This window comes from Manacus candei, unplaced genomic scaffold (genome assembly GCF_025592945.1).
Source record: "Manacus candei isolate 608988 ecotype Guabito, Panama unplaced genomic scaffold, ASM2559294v1 h1tg000014l, whole genome shotgun sequence".
NCBI classification, from domain to species: Eukaryota; Metazoa; Chordata; class Aves; order Passeriformes; family Pipridae; genus Manacus; species Manacus candei.
Genome location: NW_026138062.1, coordinates 19,395,625 through 19,411,905, shown reverse-complemented (window position 1 = coordinate 19,411,905; position 16,281 = coordinate 19,395,625). Strand labels below are relative to the sequence as shown.

At 36.2% G+C, this 16,281-nt stretch overlaps 1 protein-coding gene across 7 annotated transcripts in view; it reads left to right on the top strand.

The window, feature by feature from the left end:
* The window catches only part of FNDC3A (fibronectin type III domain containing 3A), a 115,510-nt gene that overhangs the window by 21,373 nt on the left and 77,856 nt on the right, over positions 1-16,281 (top strand). The window lies entirely within an intron of this gene.

The window sequence follows — 16,281 nt, the reverse complement described above, 5'->3', positions numbered from 1 at the left end:
TGTAAATGAAGTGTGATGTATTCAAGTTCAAAACACTGTAATGCTGAGCCTTTTTCATCTTTTTTGAAAAATATTTTTAACCTGAATATTAGTTCATTAGTTCATTGTATTACTTTTTTTTCCCTCTTGTGACTTTGAAACTACAAGAAGGGAGAAGACTTCTGCCTTCATGATGGAGTTGCTATTTTTTCTGAAAGCCTGTTTAATTAGCTACAGTACACATATTCTGTCGGGGTTACTTCCTTAAAATATGAAAAATACTTCTCCAGTTGCTTTCATAACAGCATTGTGGTCTTGGATTGCATAAACTGTAACTTCATCTGTAGTGCTGACAGAATTTGATTGTGTTCCTGCAATCAAAATTCAGAGCTATTTTGTCCATGTAAATAAATATTATATTCTTTTATCTTCATAGTGTATAGGTTGGTCTGTAGCTATTCTAATTAGTTTTAGTCAGTCCTGACTGAAAAAGTATTGAAGACGAATAGAAAATTCTTTATTTACCTATTTTGTTTGTATGTTGGTATTTTCTATGTTAGAATAGTTAACAGTATCCTCAACTTGTAAGTTTTTGTTCAGCTGTAAAACATCTGAGGATTTTTTTTTAACAATTCTCCCCTTCTTGCATCTTATCAGAATTAATTATTATAATTATGGTATATACTGCATAGCTGTAACCAACTGAATACAGACCATTCAGTACTTTTCTGAAACAGTTCATATGTTCAAGATAATCTGTTTCAAATACTTGAAGTTCTGCTAGCAGTGTAAATGTGAAATAGCAGTACAAATATTTGAACATGTTAAGATGAAAGGTCATATGCTTCAAATAGTGGAAGTGTCTGATCAGGCTAAAGCTGTAACTTTCCACCATGTTTTAAAACAAAACAATCCACAAAGTTAGAGGAATATGAGTGTTCAGTCAGAAAACATGGGGAACTTAAACTGAATGTTCATATGTCAGTCAGTGCTGCTGTGGGAGACTGCTGCATTCTCTGTCCCACAGAACAAGGGACTACTGTTAGTTTCATAGGATAAAACCAGTGAAAAGGAAAAGCAAAGACTAAGCCTGTGGGCTCCTCCTTCTCTGTTAAGCACAGAAGTACTTCTTTTACACCTTCCTATCACTGTGTTCAGCATGAGTGGGTAATGTACTTATATCTTGATGGTGAGTAGGGTTGTGGATGGAGTGTGGAGAAGATCTGTAGGAATGGATAGAAACCAAGTGACTCAGAAAATATTATGAGAGGACGGAAGTGCTTGAGAGTTTTTCATGTAAGGAATACTACTTCAGTCATGCTCTACTGATTATTGTTGAGGCTGGACAGGAAGGATGTGCTTGATAATGTGAGTCTTGATTTGGTGGGAGGAAAGAAAAAGAAGAGGCAAGAGTTCAAACTATTTTAACACACTGATGTTAAATTGTTTTGGAAAGTTTCTGCAGCACCCAGCGCTATTCCAAAACAAAACAGTAAGTTGCTGACTCAAGTTTCCAGCAGCCCTGAAGTTCTGGACCTTCACAGCACCTTCCCACTAAAGCTAGCAGTTGCAAAGTGAGGCATCTCTATATAACCTTTGTGTCCTTTATTACCAGAAAAGGTAGATAGCACTCTCAAAGTAGCCCAGTACCTGTTAACCATTTCCTTTTCTCTGGGAATTGGACACACAGTGTTTGACCTTTAGTCAGCTTTATTTCTTGGCAAGGTGTTGGGATAAAGTAATACTTCTAACTTGGGAAGCTGGTTGTTTGCCCTCCAAACTTTATTGAGAAGTTTAGATCCTTGGTGGGTTTTCCAAAAATTACACTCTATATGTATTTGTGTGTAGTGCATGTGTGTCTGTATGTATATACTGTGTGTGAGTTAAAGTAGATACTTAGCATCAAATCTACAAGGTAGTGTTTCTAAAACAAATTTCTTCTTTAAATATTTAAACCTCTGATCTTAAAGTTATTATTAACCTGTTATCATAGGAGAAAATCTTCAGTCAGCAGAGCAATAGATGTCTATAAAAACAAATTAAACAATCTGCTTTTTTGGCTTTCAGGTTGTTTCCATATGGGGCAGCACAGCAGAAATATAACAGTGAAGATGTAGACTACACTGCTAAATGCATTAGCTCAGTTTTCTTTCTGACACTTCTGCTTCTGAAAAGCATATGGTACATTATCAAGTTCAGTTTGCTTTGTTTTTCCCTTACTGCTGAAAATCAAGCCTAGAACTGCATATGTTTCATGATCTTTTCCTCTACAAGAAAAAAAATCCGTGTTAAAAGTTGTTTAACAACATATACTGTTTTAACTGTTGTCCCTGGTTTCCATATTGTGCTGTTTTCCCTTCATCTGTGTTTTGATTTCATAGAACACAGAGTGTGTGCATGACTGCTTCTGCCTTTTTTGGCTGAGTTTTTCTGTTATTCTTTTTTGTACTTCCCCTTTGACTCTATTGAATTAGCAGATACGTCTGACTTCTCATTTTGGAGATTCATTGAAGTTTGTTTTAGTTGACAATTATTCTTTCATCCTTCAGTGACTTCATAGCATTGAAGTGCACCAGAAATGTGTTCCGTGGAACCATTGGAACTCTCAGGCATGCAAGTGCTTCAGTGCCAGCTTATTGAAGCTCGTTATCAAGCTGTATTTTTTCCCCAGGATTGATTAGTACTTTTGTGTAGCAACCGTCACTGGAAAACACATCATCAAACTTATATCAGACATTCTGTATACAAAAAAATCTCTTCCATGAAAGTTTTTAACTGTTTGTTGGCTATGATTTTTTTAAAAAAGCAACATCGCAAAAAAGAAGCTACAAGGATGTGAGTTTTGATGACTCAAGATTACTAGATCCTTCCTCTATTTGACTTAATCATATTTTGGTTAGGAAGTTTTGTCTTAGTTAAATGTAAATTTTTTTTGCCTTAAAGATCAGAATTTTTCTGATGTATTTAAGCTATATCTTTGATTGCAGATGCATTGAAAATTTGCTTTAAAATTCCTAGAGGAAACCATCATCCTTAGCAGAAAGTGAAGATTCAAAATTCTTTGGTATATAGTAATGTACGAATACTATGCTGCTTTTGGTTAGCAGAAAGCAGCATTAGACTTATTGCACAATTTATGCTAGCATTCAGATATATTTATTTTAATATTTGCTATCGGAAAATGAATGTAGAAACAAGAGTGAAGGCTGTGTAGTTCATAGCCTTTTCTACTTGTACTTGGTATGAAAATTCATGGAACGAAACATCGTCATAAAACTTCTGAATAATCCTCTGTTCTCTCTAAAATGTGTTTTCGTGTGCGTGATATAAATCCTGGGTTAATTTTGGTCTCTGATACGGTAGATTCCTCCCAAGATACTTGAGGCAGGATTTCTCCTGTTGAATGAATCTGTTCAGAAACTGACATATGGGAGAATTGGATGACATGTGAAAATTGGATTTCAAGTCATTTAGTCACTGTAGGTTGCTAATACAGTCAATAGGGAGAAATAAGCATGTCCAAAAGATGATCCCTTTCATGTTTTAGGAAGGTGGCTAAAGATCTGTACTTATTTTTTTTCTCTTTTTTATGAGGTGAGAAGGTGCAAATTGGCTGGATCTATCAGCACTGAGGTAGCCCAGTTCTTCTCTGCAGTCTGTTGCAAGTGGGCCCAGTTCCTGAGTCTGTGTGCCCCTTTATCAGTAAGGTCTGGAAGGGTACAGTTATGCCTAAGTGGTGTCCTGGACTCAGACATGTCCCCATCTCTCCCCTTCTCCATGCGATGGGAGACTTAACGCTGAGTAAGCCAGGATCTGAATGCCAGAGTCCAGGACCTATAAAGTCCTGAAAGTGCTATAAAGTGCTTACCTCTGTTTCCTCAGAACACAGGCTCCTGTAATCTCTCTGTAAGTTGTGACAAAAATGTAACTGTTTTGCAAAGTCATATTTTTAATTACAGAAACTCCACTCTTAAAATATATGAGAATTACACACTTGGCTAACAAGTAATCTGAATACATCCTCTGCTAGCTGAAACCTGGGTTTTTTGCTAGGAAGCATTTCTTTACTGAGAGGTGGTGAAATGCTGGAACAGGCTTTCCAGAGTTGTGGCCAGTGCCTCAAACCTGTCATAGTTTTAAGAGGCATTTGGACAATGCACTTAACTTGGTCAGCCCTCAATTAGTCAGGCTGTTGGACTAGATGATCCTTGTAGGTCCCTTCCAACCAAAATAGTCTATCATATTCTATTCCATGGTGATTGAGACTTTGCTGTAACTGGGCAGAGTCCATCTAAGCCTCTCTGTGTTACAGAATTATACACTGTATAGAGCAACCAGAATGACATTCTCTATTCTAGAGATAAACTCAGGTTTACGTACTATAGCAAAAAATGGCCCTTGGCTTTAATTTTTCTCCCTTTCTTTTTGAAGTAGGAGAGAAAATATATGGGAGAGAATTGGGGTGTAGAGATTTCTCCCATCAAATCATTGGTCCATTGCTGACTGAGCATTCCCAGTCTGATCTAATTGGGGATGTATCCTTTAATTTCTCTTCCTGCTCAAGTTCATGTTGTCACGGTGGTTTGATATACGGTGATGCCTAAATTTCCACAAAGCTGGGTGTATAGGGTACTTTAGCAGGGTAAAAAAAGCCTACATTAGAAGTGCTATTGATACACTTAACATTCTAACTTTTTTTTTTTAATGAAATGCTATTTTGAATAACTAGAAAATACAGTTCTTCCTTTGGCACTTTCTTTTGTGCTCTATTTAAGGTAAAAATGTTAGACACATCCAATAGTTTTAAATATTGTGGCATTTTAACTTGCTATATCCCCAAACAGGAATCTGAGCTGTCAGAAGCAATGTTGGGAAATCTAAAATTCTCTCCTAGTCCATAATACTTTGTAAACCAGTGGCTTATATGTTCCTTATATGTCTGAATTCAATTTCAACTTGCTTATTTATATTTTTCTCTTAATTTTTGCAATTGCATTGCAGGAAGGGGGTTGTTCTTAAAGGATATAAAGGGTATTCATGACAGACTTTAATTTGATTTAAATTTTGTTCAGCAGAGTTCTTTAAAAATTGAGAAGGTGGTACCTTTTTCTCCTACTTATCCCATTGGCCCTTGAAACAGCTGTATATATTACAGAATACTGCACAGCCTGAGTGAGCTCAGCTTTGACATGCTTAGGGAAGATCTCTGAGGGGGAGGCTAAAGTTCATAGCATTTACTGCTTGTAGGGGAGAGAAAGAAGAGGGTCTATGTGGCTTGCTAGGCCCTCTTTTTGTGCTTCAGAAGAGTGAAAGAAGTCAGGGCAAGGGCTGAAAGGGCTCTGCCTTAGCCTACAGAGGGGGAATCAACTGTCATTATGACTTTTCTGAAATAATGTTGTTCAGCTGTTATCACAGAACCATGGAACATGCTGAGTTGGAAGGGACCCACAAGGATCATCAAGTTCAACTCCTGGCCCGTCTCAGGACACCCCAAGAATCACACCATGTGACTGAGAGCATTGTCCAAATGCTTCTTGAACTCAGGCTTGGTGTTGTGACCACTTCCCTGGGGAGCCTGTTCCAGCACCTAACCACCCTCTGGGTGAAAAGGATTGATCTGCTTTATAATGTTGGATATTGTTTCTTGGTAAATGCCTAACTGGTTGCACACTCTTTCAGATATGTTTAGTAAATCTTTTAACTGTCCACCTCACTTTGTTCATCTTGGCTAGCTTTCATAATGTTTGTGAGATTCTGGTTTTTAGTTATGACTAGGTATTACTCGGAAGGAAAATACTAGCAGAACTCTCTAACAATGGCACAACTGTTCAGGTTGTTTCAAATATGAGCTAAAGAGCAAACTAACTCTTCCCTTCTTCTCAGCATTAAAGTCTTCACAACAGATTCAGAGAGCCTGGAAGCAGAGAGTCTTCAGGAGTATTATTTTTTGCATAGGGAAACTCCAAATAATACCTGTTCAACACAGAAGACTTTGTGGCAACTGCTAGTACAGGCTGCAAAGTGTGAGAGTTGCAAAGTACGTACAGTTGAAGTACAGCTGAAAAGTGTCTTCACTTTTGATACTCAATTGAAATGATTGCAAGGGTGTTTTGATTCCACAAGTGTTGTAAAGAAGACCGGATTATTATGGGAAGAGAAGATTATTATTTTTTTAATACAGTATGTAAAAAACTGATAGGAATCAGATGAAAAATCTTCAAAGCACCTGACTTTCTTTGAACAATGCCACACATTGTACATTACAGTAGTTTTAACGTGAGTTTGGGGGGTTTATTCTGTGTAATATTTAGTAGCACCTTAAGCAACTGGGGGGTTGGGTGTTTTTTAATTGTATTTTTCACTTCAAAGAATCTTTGTTAAATTACTTAGTTTTCCAACATTAAATTGGCAGTTTTATACTTTCAGGGCATTTAGATAAAACTTCTGTGAAAGTTTACTCCCTGATTCTGTTTTGGACTGTTGCGGTTGTTGATCAGGGAAAACACCTACTGAGGGGACTAGCCCCTGGAAGGTATTAGTTAGCCCTTGCTACCACTTTGCTGTGCAGTATGAGTTTTGTTCCTCATCCACTTTTGCTTAGCATTATGGAACTGAAGTTTTGTGGCCTTCAAACAACAAATCATGAAATGAGAATAATCTGATTGAAGTCCTCCAGTTTTTATTTTTAGAGGTTGATGTGTCTAACCACTGGCCATGACTAGAGTTCAGTGACTGCCCCTAACACTGCTTCCTTCTAATTCCCTGTAAACAAGGCTTAGCTTAAAACTTTGAAGCACAAATGTTTGTCCGTTGCATTATCGAAATTCTTTGAAACACTGCTTACATTTATACTTTTGCTGATTTAAAGATATAATAGTGGTATTATTTTAAGAAGCAAATTTTCTATGCACTATCTGCTAACCACAGACTGTGTCAGTGCTGCTGAAACAGATTGGGTTTGCTGTAAATGAGACAAAGAAAACTTTGCGCAGCCAAGCTGTGAGAACTGAAAATGCAAAAGAGATGAGACAAATAAAGCAAAAGCAAGTAGATGAAAATTATAAGTATTTCTCAATAATAAAGAATTAGACATTGTGGAACATAAATTGATTGACACTGTTGTATGTGGACACTAAGAAGTCTTGAATGTTTATCAGTGATATTAGATGCAGATTTTAACATTTATCTTTTACTGGTTCTTATAAGAAAACTTTGTATTCTTATAAAACAAGGCTCCAAATCATCTTTCCCTATCCTTCTTCCCAGGGATCAGCTTTCTGCTGATCATCTTCTACATGAAGAGAAGGGGGAGAAACACAAGTACAGTAAGAATTTAAAAAACTTTTCATAAACAAAAACAATTTATTTGCTAGAATAAAAAAAACCAAACCAACAATTCTTGGATCTTTCCAACCTGCCTTTCTACAATAAGCAATGAAAGCCAATTGAAATCTATAGTTTTTGAACGTCACTGCCAATGAACAGACTAGTCATCTGTCCAATCTCCCTGTTTCCAGTTGCTTCTAGGGATATTCTGTCATCTTAACACATTCAGTGGTGCTGACAGAATCTTATAACAGTAGTTAAAGATTAAATGTTTGCTGATTTTATTATCTGTCAGCTGCCTTTTAGAAAAATGATGAAGAGTTGCTTGGTCTGTCCTCTGAAAATAGGCCTTAGGAGCATGTCACCAAAAAGGTGGCTTTTTTCTCTTGCTTTTTCGAACATGCTGCTATTATCTGTGTAAGCTGAAATAGTTTGGGTTGAATTTGTTTTTTAAAAATCACAAGAATGTAAATTGCTACTATAACATATTATGTAACACTTAATTCTGTATGGATTTCCTCCCTAGTCCTGAAAACCAGGATTTGTTACTGGTTTTTTTTACGTCACTACCTGTATGTTTACTATTCTTCATTGAGAAAGTGTTAAACTCCATATATAGAGCAGTTAATATTAGCAGATGCCAGGCTAGAGAACTGTGTAATCATGGGAAGCCTGTAAATTCGAATTTGTGGAAAACAGAATATTTAGAACTTTAGTGTTAAGATTGTTACATCATGTTATTTGGACAAAGATCAAAGTCTATAGGACACTTCTATAAATAGTAGTGAGAGGCCCGTTTTCATCTGTCATTGATACTAAAAACAGAAGATACTTTAAGGCAAAAAAAGAAAATTCTAACATTACTTTCCCTTAGAGATAACACAGAAATGTGTGCTGAGTCTTCTGCGAATTGGTGTGGTATAGTACAAAGCTCAACCTAAAATTTTCAGAACTCTTTATTGGTTAGTAGCCAACATAAATGTGCAGGGAGTAAGTTTTTAGGAGATGTAAAAGAAGATGGGAGATAGAAAAATCTTATGAAAGATGGCTTTAAGAAAGAATTATATGAAAGTAATGTTTTTTACAACCATGAAATTCATAAGCCTTTGGCAATTCAGAAATAAAATTTAAAGTACTGCTTTAATTTAGCTTTTATTACTGATGTCAGATGTTCCTATTTAATAATCATATACTCTCTGTAATACCTGTTACATAGATATTTTACATTTTTCCATTTAGTATGTTTTCTAAGCGTTAGTGGGTTTGATTGTGGAAAAGAGTAGTTCATAGCCTCATTAGCCTTGTTATGTTATAAAAAGCAGATCTTGAACACACAATCAATGGAAAAACGATTGTGCCGTGTTTGTAACTGACATCACCTTAGCTCAACCACAGATGTGATTCCATCTGGCAATTCCGGTGCTGCTAATGAATAACAACACTCTAGTCTTGCAGTATTCTTTGATAAGTAGCATGGAGGAACTTACAAATATTGTTGTACTAGTCCTACAAATGGGAACTCTGGCATAGGTGAGGTTACAAACGTACAAATCACAGTAATTCCATGTTGGAGCCATGGCAGAGCATCTTGAGTCTGCGTCTGATTTTCCATGTTCACTGAACCACACTCTGTGAAGCCAATTGATTATTTCCTTGCTTTATCTTTTTATTCTATTACAAGGTATTTTTTTCCTCCTTTCTTTCTGGCTTACTTGCAAAATGAAGTCATAAGCTGCATCACAGATTATAAAGTCAGAAGTTGGTTGATTCTGAGTTAGTATATCCTATCTGGGAATCGGGAGGCTAGATTAAAAATGCAGTTATAAAATGGCATATATTTGGAAGCTTTGTTCTCTTAAACCCGAACCTTCTGTTGACTGACGTTAGATGATCCAGAAGCAGATGCTGCAGCAGCTATTTGTTGATTTAGTTGCTATGGTGACATGATACATTCGTGTACAGCAGGAAGCTCACTGTACGTTGGCTAATTTGATAGGAAGGAAGGCTTGAGGTAGGTATTGCTGACTATATTGTTAATTGATCCCACCTTTCACATCCTGCCTCCACATGCTTCGTGGATGTACAGCTATAGAGGAAGGTAAAGTGAGATACTCCGGCGTGGCATTTAGGTTAAGGTGCCCTGTTAAAAGAAGGGGGGGGCAGTGTTCAACACATCACTGAAGATTACCTCAATATTAAGTGAATGGAACAGATTGGAGCAGCTGGAGTGGTGACTGTTGAATCTTCCTTCATCCTTTGTCACTGTGGTAGCACCAGTTGAATGAGAGAAATAAAAGGATGCGAGCAACAGTAAGTCAAAGTGCTAAGGCTTTTGAAATGGGTTATGAGATAAAGCATGTTGCTAATTAACATCTTGATTGAAGCTATTAGTGGAGAAAAATGTAATTGTTCTGAATAGGTGCCCTAATGACAGAGCATAACTGTAGCTCTGCCTGGAAGTTGTGCTGTATTATATTCACCCTTTTCTAGAAATACACCCTTTTTAAATCTTGTTGCAGACAGACTTTTAAAGATACAGTGTACATCTTCCAAAGAGCTTGACTGTACCATCCTCTTAAAAGGTTCAGCGTTTTAAATTTTTTTGAAGTCAGAATGACAAAGAGCATTAGCTAAAATGCTTTCCTAAATTTGAAAAATGTTCAAAAATTAATTTACCTTTGTCCTTTCGGTTAAAAATTTTCTGAGTACTGCTGAGCTGATTTCAGTTGCTGTATTTTTAGACAAACCACTGCTGTCTCTTTTTTTTTTCCCATGTTGATGTATATTAGTAGTGCATTTAGAAATACGATTTTGGTAAAGTCTTTCCATTATTTGTGGATTTTGCTGACAATCATTTGCTACTGACTCAGCACCTATAACCATATAAAGCTAAATATATATACTTTCAGATTAATAATAAACAAAACAAAACAACCCAAAAGCTCTCTCCTATTTCCTAGTAAAACATCTCAGAAAATAGTGTTGTTTCTGCTAGTATAGAAATGGTTTGTGATTTTCTTCTCTTTAAATTTTGGAACACTTAGCCATTTTGGTTTTTAGGAAGTTGTAGGAAAAAAAACAACTCCCTGCTACCCCGAGAAACACACACATCCCACAAAACCACTCCAGAATGAGGGAAAAACAGAACTCTGCTTTTTGGTAGTATTGTCTTGCTCCAACTTGTAATCTTTCTTGTTTTACAGGAACAGTCTCTTACTATGTGGTTATGTTGGAGTGTGCTTTAACCACAGTTGTAATGTAATGTAACATACTCTTATTTCTTCATTTTATATATACAATTTTAGCAATGGCTAAAATTAATGTAACGTGTTCTAGCTTCCCCACACACACTCCCTCCACCCTTTTCTTTCCTTTCTTACTTCCCCACATTTGTCAGTATTTTAATATGTATGACAGACTAGGAATCAGTTTTGTTGCTAAAGGATTTTTGGTTTTTTTTCCCTCTATGATATATTTAGTGGTAGATCTATTAGCATTCTAGTTGCATATATTCAGAGGCTTTTAACTTGGTTGGAAAATTTGTCCCAGATTTCACTCATTCTGGAAAAACATGTAAATTCACAAAGCACATCTAATTTCCTTCAGAGGAAGATATCGAGTAACCCACTCAGTTCCTTTCCCCTTCAGAGTGAGGTGGTGAGTGACTGGGGAGAGGGAAGGATTCAAAATACTCATTTACACTGAAATGCAGTCCAGTGTCTTTAGTTTCTTTGCCTTTGTGGCTGTAGACAGTGCCAGCCTGTGGAGAGAACAGAGTGCCAGTTCTCATGTGGGCATATCCTGCAACTTCACACATGACACAAATATTTAGTGTATTTCAGTTTCTTTAGCCTCAGTGAGGATTAAAAAACTTAACCTTTTTCTTTTTCCCTTCAGGAGGCTGATAGTCCTTGGTACTGAAGGACGTGTTTGAAAGCCAAGATATTTTGGACAGAATGAGTTTGATGTTTATGTAGATTTTTTTTTTCTTTATTGCAAATATAAAAATCTTTTTTATGTCCCAGGAACCCTAAAATTATAGTTTCAGTCTTTCACCTAAGACTTAGTTTGTTAGAAATAAACTTGCATGTATTAGGAAAAATAAATATTTTTAAATTTTCTTGCATATTGAGTAGTTAATAACTACTTCTGTGGACAAAGAGGCTTTTAGTATAAAAGCATTTATTTGGGCAACACTGTTTGTTACCTGCTACAAAAGATTTGAAAATGTGACTGTGAATACCAAACTTGTAAATAAGGTTTTATTGTATCTGACTTGATTCTCTTGATCTTTGTGCTGGTTTAAAAGAATTATAAACTGTTTCAGTCACTCCTGTCCTTTAAGAAATACAAGTATTATTTGAACTGGGCTGCAGAATGTATAATGCTTAATATCATCGTTATGTGGTAAGGATAATTAGACTCTCTTTCATAAACCTTATTCAAATGGGATCTGCAAAACTTTCCCCAAATTAGAAAGGTCTTCATAACTTTATAGAGCAGAGGAGAATGTTAACAAGTGTCTTAATTCTGAATATGTTTTGTTTTGTATCTGTGTGAAAGAATATCTAGTATACTTCCAAACACAATCATTTGTTGTTTGGGTATTAGGTTTTTTGTTACTCTTTTTTTTTTTACTTTGGACTAAATTTGAACTTCTAGAACCTAAGCAATAAATTAAAAATACTATTAATATTTTGCATATGTAGGGTTTTTTTTAAATAAAATCCCTTTTGCCTTACAGGTCCACTGCATATATGTAATCGATAGAAATGGCAAAATAATTTTGAGGCACTAGTTTTTGACTGGTTGTATCATGTGTGTTTATTTGGAGAGAAAACTTTGTTCTTTAGCTTTTTACATTTTATTTGGAGAGCTGCTTTTGCACATATATAGTTGTGAACAAAAGAAGAAAAATATGTCAAACTTGCTATGAGATCTTTTATGAAGTTAGTTTTTAGAGCTCTTTGAGTTGTTTCATGGTTTACTTATCAGCTTTTTATTTTTTTCCCTCTGTAGTGACAGAAATAGTTTGGACTTCTGGTTGTATTTACAGTTTCTGCTATGGAAAGATGTTGCCTTAAAACAGTAAAGTAACATCCTTGTGGATTAGTCCTAAGCTGCTTTTGTTTTCCTGCTCTGCAAGTCCTTCACCTCATCTAGGGTCCTTATTAGGATGAATCTGATTTTGATATTGGTACTTCTCAATAACATCCATAGGTTTATTTCCATCTTGCTTACTAACCACATGATGAAGAATAGTTATTAATTGTGCAAACCTATTTACAGTCTATCACTTTTTTTGTCACTGAAAGTACCAGGGGAACATTTCCCTTCTTGTTGTAATGTAAATATGCATTTATGATGATGCCACAGGTCTGATGCTGCCCTTCTTTCCTGTCAGCTAGCTGAAATTGTTTTGAAACCTGTCAGTCTGCTAGTACATCACTACTTGTGTTAGGAGGATGGAAGTTCAAGTAGAGAAGCTTGTAGAAGTGCATATCTTACAGAATGAAGGCTTGGTTTTAATTGTTATTTCAGTGAAGTTAATGAGATTTTTGGCTTTAATTAGTGTGCAAAACAACATATTCAAAACAAGGTTAACTAGTTCTGTGTTATAAATTCCATTCTGTCCCTCACTGTGCTCCAATGAAGTAATACGTTAACTGTGTATTTGTCTGGCACAAGCAAAATCTTGAGCTGCTTGTGAAAGTGTTCTTATACCTAAAGACTAGGATTAGTAAAATATAAATTAGCTATATTTTGTATTGTTGCTGTTTTGCTTTTAAAAGACACTGCCGTGACCATATTGGCAGAGTGAAATACCTCTAAAGTATTTCAAGGAGCCTCTGCTTCTTGCTGATAAAAGTTACTTCTAGACCTTTTTGGAGATAGGTGTTAACATTTGGCCTTAAATTTTTCATTTCTTTGGAGGCAGCCCTCTGAGTCAAGGTGGCTGCAGCTCTGCCTTGCACAGATCTCCCTTCCAACTTCTGTTGTTTGTATTCTTAGTCTTACAGGGGTTTTTTCTGATTCCAACCATTTTTATTAAATTCACATATTCTGTGGTAGAAATAAGCCAAAGACTTTGAAAAAACATTAAACTACTTTCCTGCTTCAACCTGCAGAAACATCCTGTAGTTTCTCTTGCTGATAGTGAAGAGATTACCAAATAAAAATAAAAAACATTGAGCATTCTCCTCTTTGAACATTTTTACTTCTGTTAATTCTCTAGTTGCAAGATCTGAATATTTTCCACCCTGTTCACACAAATGTAGTAACAATTCATATAGAATATCCTGAGATGCAATTATTTTTAAATTATCATATCTGTTGGTGGTAGTATGTCCAAGTCAATGTATCTCTGTAGGATGTGATTATACTACTTGACTTACAATAAAATTATATTTTAATTTGGAATTCGTTGAAGAGAGAAATATTACAGAATAGTTTTATATAAGATTATTGTATTCTAAGAGTGTATTTGCCATATCAGACCAGCTCAAATTGTGATTTAAGTTGAAGAAGAGATTTTAAAAGCTACTTCAGAGTGTGTCCCTTAACTAATCCTTGAAAGAGGCAAAATGTAATATTTCTTCAGGCTACGGTCAGGAATTGTTTATATATTAGTAATTTAAGTGTGCTCCAAATGTTTATGGAAACTGAGGCTAAGTGTCATGAAGCCAGTCAGTTTTAGTAAATCATCTTTTCTTGCAAACTGCCTGGTAAGAGTGATCTCAGGAATAGTTTCCAGTTTTATATGGAAGAAGATTGCTCCTTGGCGTCAGCCTGTGTTGTGCTCAGGACTCCTATAGCATATTCATTATTGCAGGTGAGTGTTCTAGCACCTGGGAATGTTCCTGAGCACTGCTTTCTTTCCGAATACTTATATGCGTTTAGGTATCACTGACGTAGTCAAGGGAACGTAGCAGTTCTCCTAGGAGAGATCAGAAATATTAGGACCCCTCAGTTTGCAGGGACTGGGGACAAGGAGGGGGGAATTGCCAAGGCTTAAAAAAATATTGAAGGAGGTGGGTGAAATTTACTCAGAACTGTTTTTCAGCAAATCTCACAGTAGAGAAACTAGGGAACATGGAATTAGTAGGAGATAGTTTTAAAATGTCTAAAAAAGTAAACTTCAGGGACTTACTGCCATAGGAAGTTGTGGAGGCAATTCAAATTGTAAGTGAACTCAAAAATTTAGGCAAACTTATGGACAATAACAGAGTCCAGTATAGGACTGCAGAAAGTGGCCTGGCTCACTTGCTCCCCTTTAACTGCATCTCAATTGATGCAGTAGAGTCAAAGTGCTAGGCTGGATGGACTGCTGACCTGGTCTGGTGCCCCAGACCTTCAGCACATTTCCTGTGCTCTTAATGGTCTTGAGCCACTGCCTGAGTTCAAACAGCAATTTCAGGAAAAGCATACTGAGCTTTCCAATGTATGGCATGATTAGTTTTGTTAGGAGGATGGTCTTTGCCAATCTGGGCAATTTAATTAAACTACTACAAAGCTTAGTATGTTGTTCATTTGGTTTGGAGTTATCTTCTAAAATAGCCTTTGTAGAATAAATTAAGTACTATTCAAAAGTATGAGATTTTACTGTTTAAACCTGACAGTCTTTGGCAACTGATGTTATAGGTATTTCAAACTTTAGCCATTTGGCTGGTCTTTTTGTTTTATTTATGCAATATTTTAGCATAAATGTGTAGCTGCACTCTTGTATTGTCAGCCTGTATGTTAATCTCTGGAAAGAGATTTTGTACTGTTTTTCATCAAGAACTGTATTGAGGTCATGTGGATCATCTTTAAATAACTGTTTAAAGGAAACAGTTTATAGTCCCAGTGGAAATGACACAGAACTAGTTTTTGACCTAGTACTCCAATTTCTTAATGGCAATGCCTTAACATGTTTTGATTCAAAAACATGTTGAGTCAAAGTTCTGTTAGCATCGAGAAATTACACTCTTAAATTTTGTTAGGTTCTGTTATGGTTGGTTATGCTTTAAAAGTGCTTGTAGGATTCTTGGCTTTTATCAAGGCCTCAGTGTCCTAAGTTCACATAATTTTGTTAAGCTCGAGAAGTCCTTAATTAGTGTTTTGTTGATTTAGTAAGAGAAATGGCATTTGAAAAGTGCCCATGTTAAAGGTTACTCCCACTGAGACTGACATATCAGAAATGAGTCTTTAGGTGCTGTGAGTAAAGCAACAGAATTTGTCACAAAATGATTGATGCATAAGAAGAGAGTCTGAACCATCAGATTTTTCCAAAGCTTTTCACTCAGTTTAAACCAACATAAATATTTTGCCCAGAAGAGGAAGGAGATCAAGATCTACAATATTCAGTGTGAAAGACTCAGGCCTTGGTTTTCAGAAGCACTGATGCCAGGGTTCATGAAGTAGCATGTTCACTGATGGGATGTGCAAGCCTGCACAAAACCACTTAGAATAAGATGAATGAGCTATAAATACCAAGCAACCCATAGATTTTTATTTTTTTTTTACCTAAAACATGATGCTGTGAAAAACCCATGTTACACTTTCTTTCAGAGAAATTTTCTTGCATCTTTGATTTTGTGCTGCTTCCTTTCTTTCATTAGGTAAGAGGGAATCCCTGTGAGTGACTGTCTTTGGTAATACCTCTTCTGACCAGAAAAGTATCAATCTGTCTCTGTGCATAGCTTTAATTTTTCTTCTTTCAAATCACATCTACTGAGGTGGTGTCAGAAATGCCCTTCTCAAAACTGTGATCACTCCATGGGGTTCAGCAGTGATAAGGCTGGCCAGCAACCAGTGCTGGTCACACACTGCCCCAGCACAAAGACTGTTGAAGCAATCAGTTCTTGAAACTTCTGAAATTACTTCAGCCCTGATTCAGAATCTCTTTTGGCACACTTGGCAACAAATACAGCCTGTCTTGGAACAATTGTAAAATACAAATGTGAATGCTCAACGTAAAAGCAAGGCTGAAAGCAG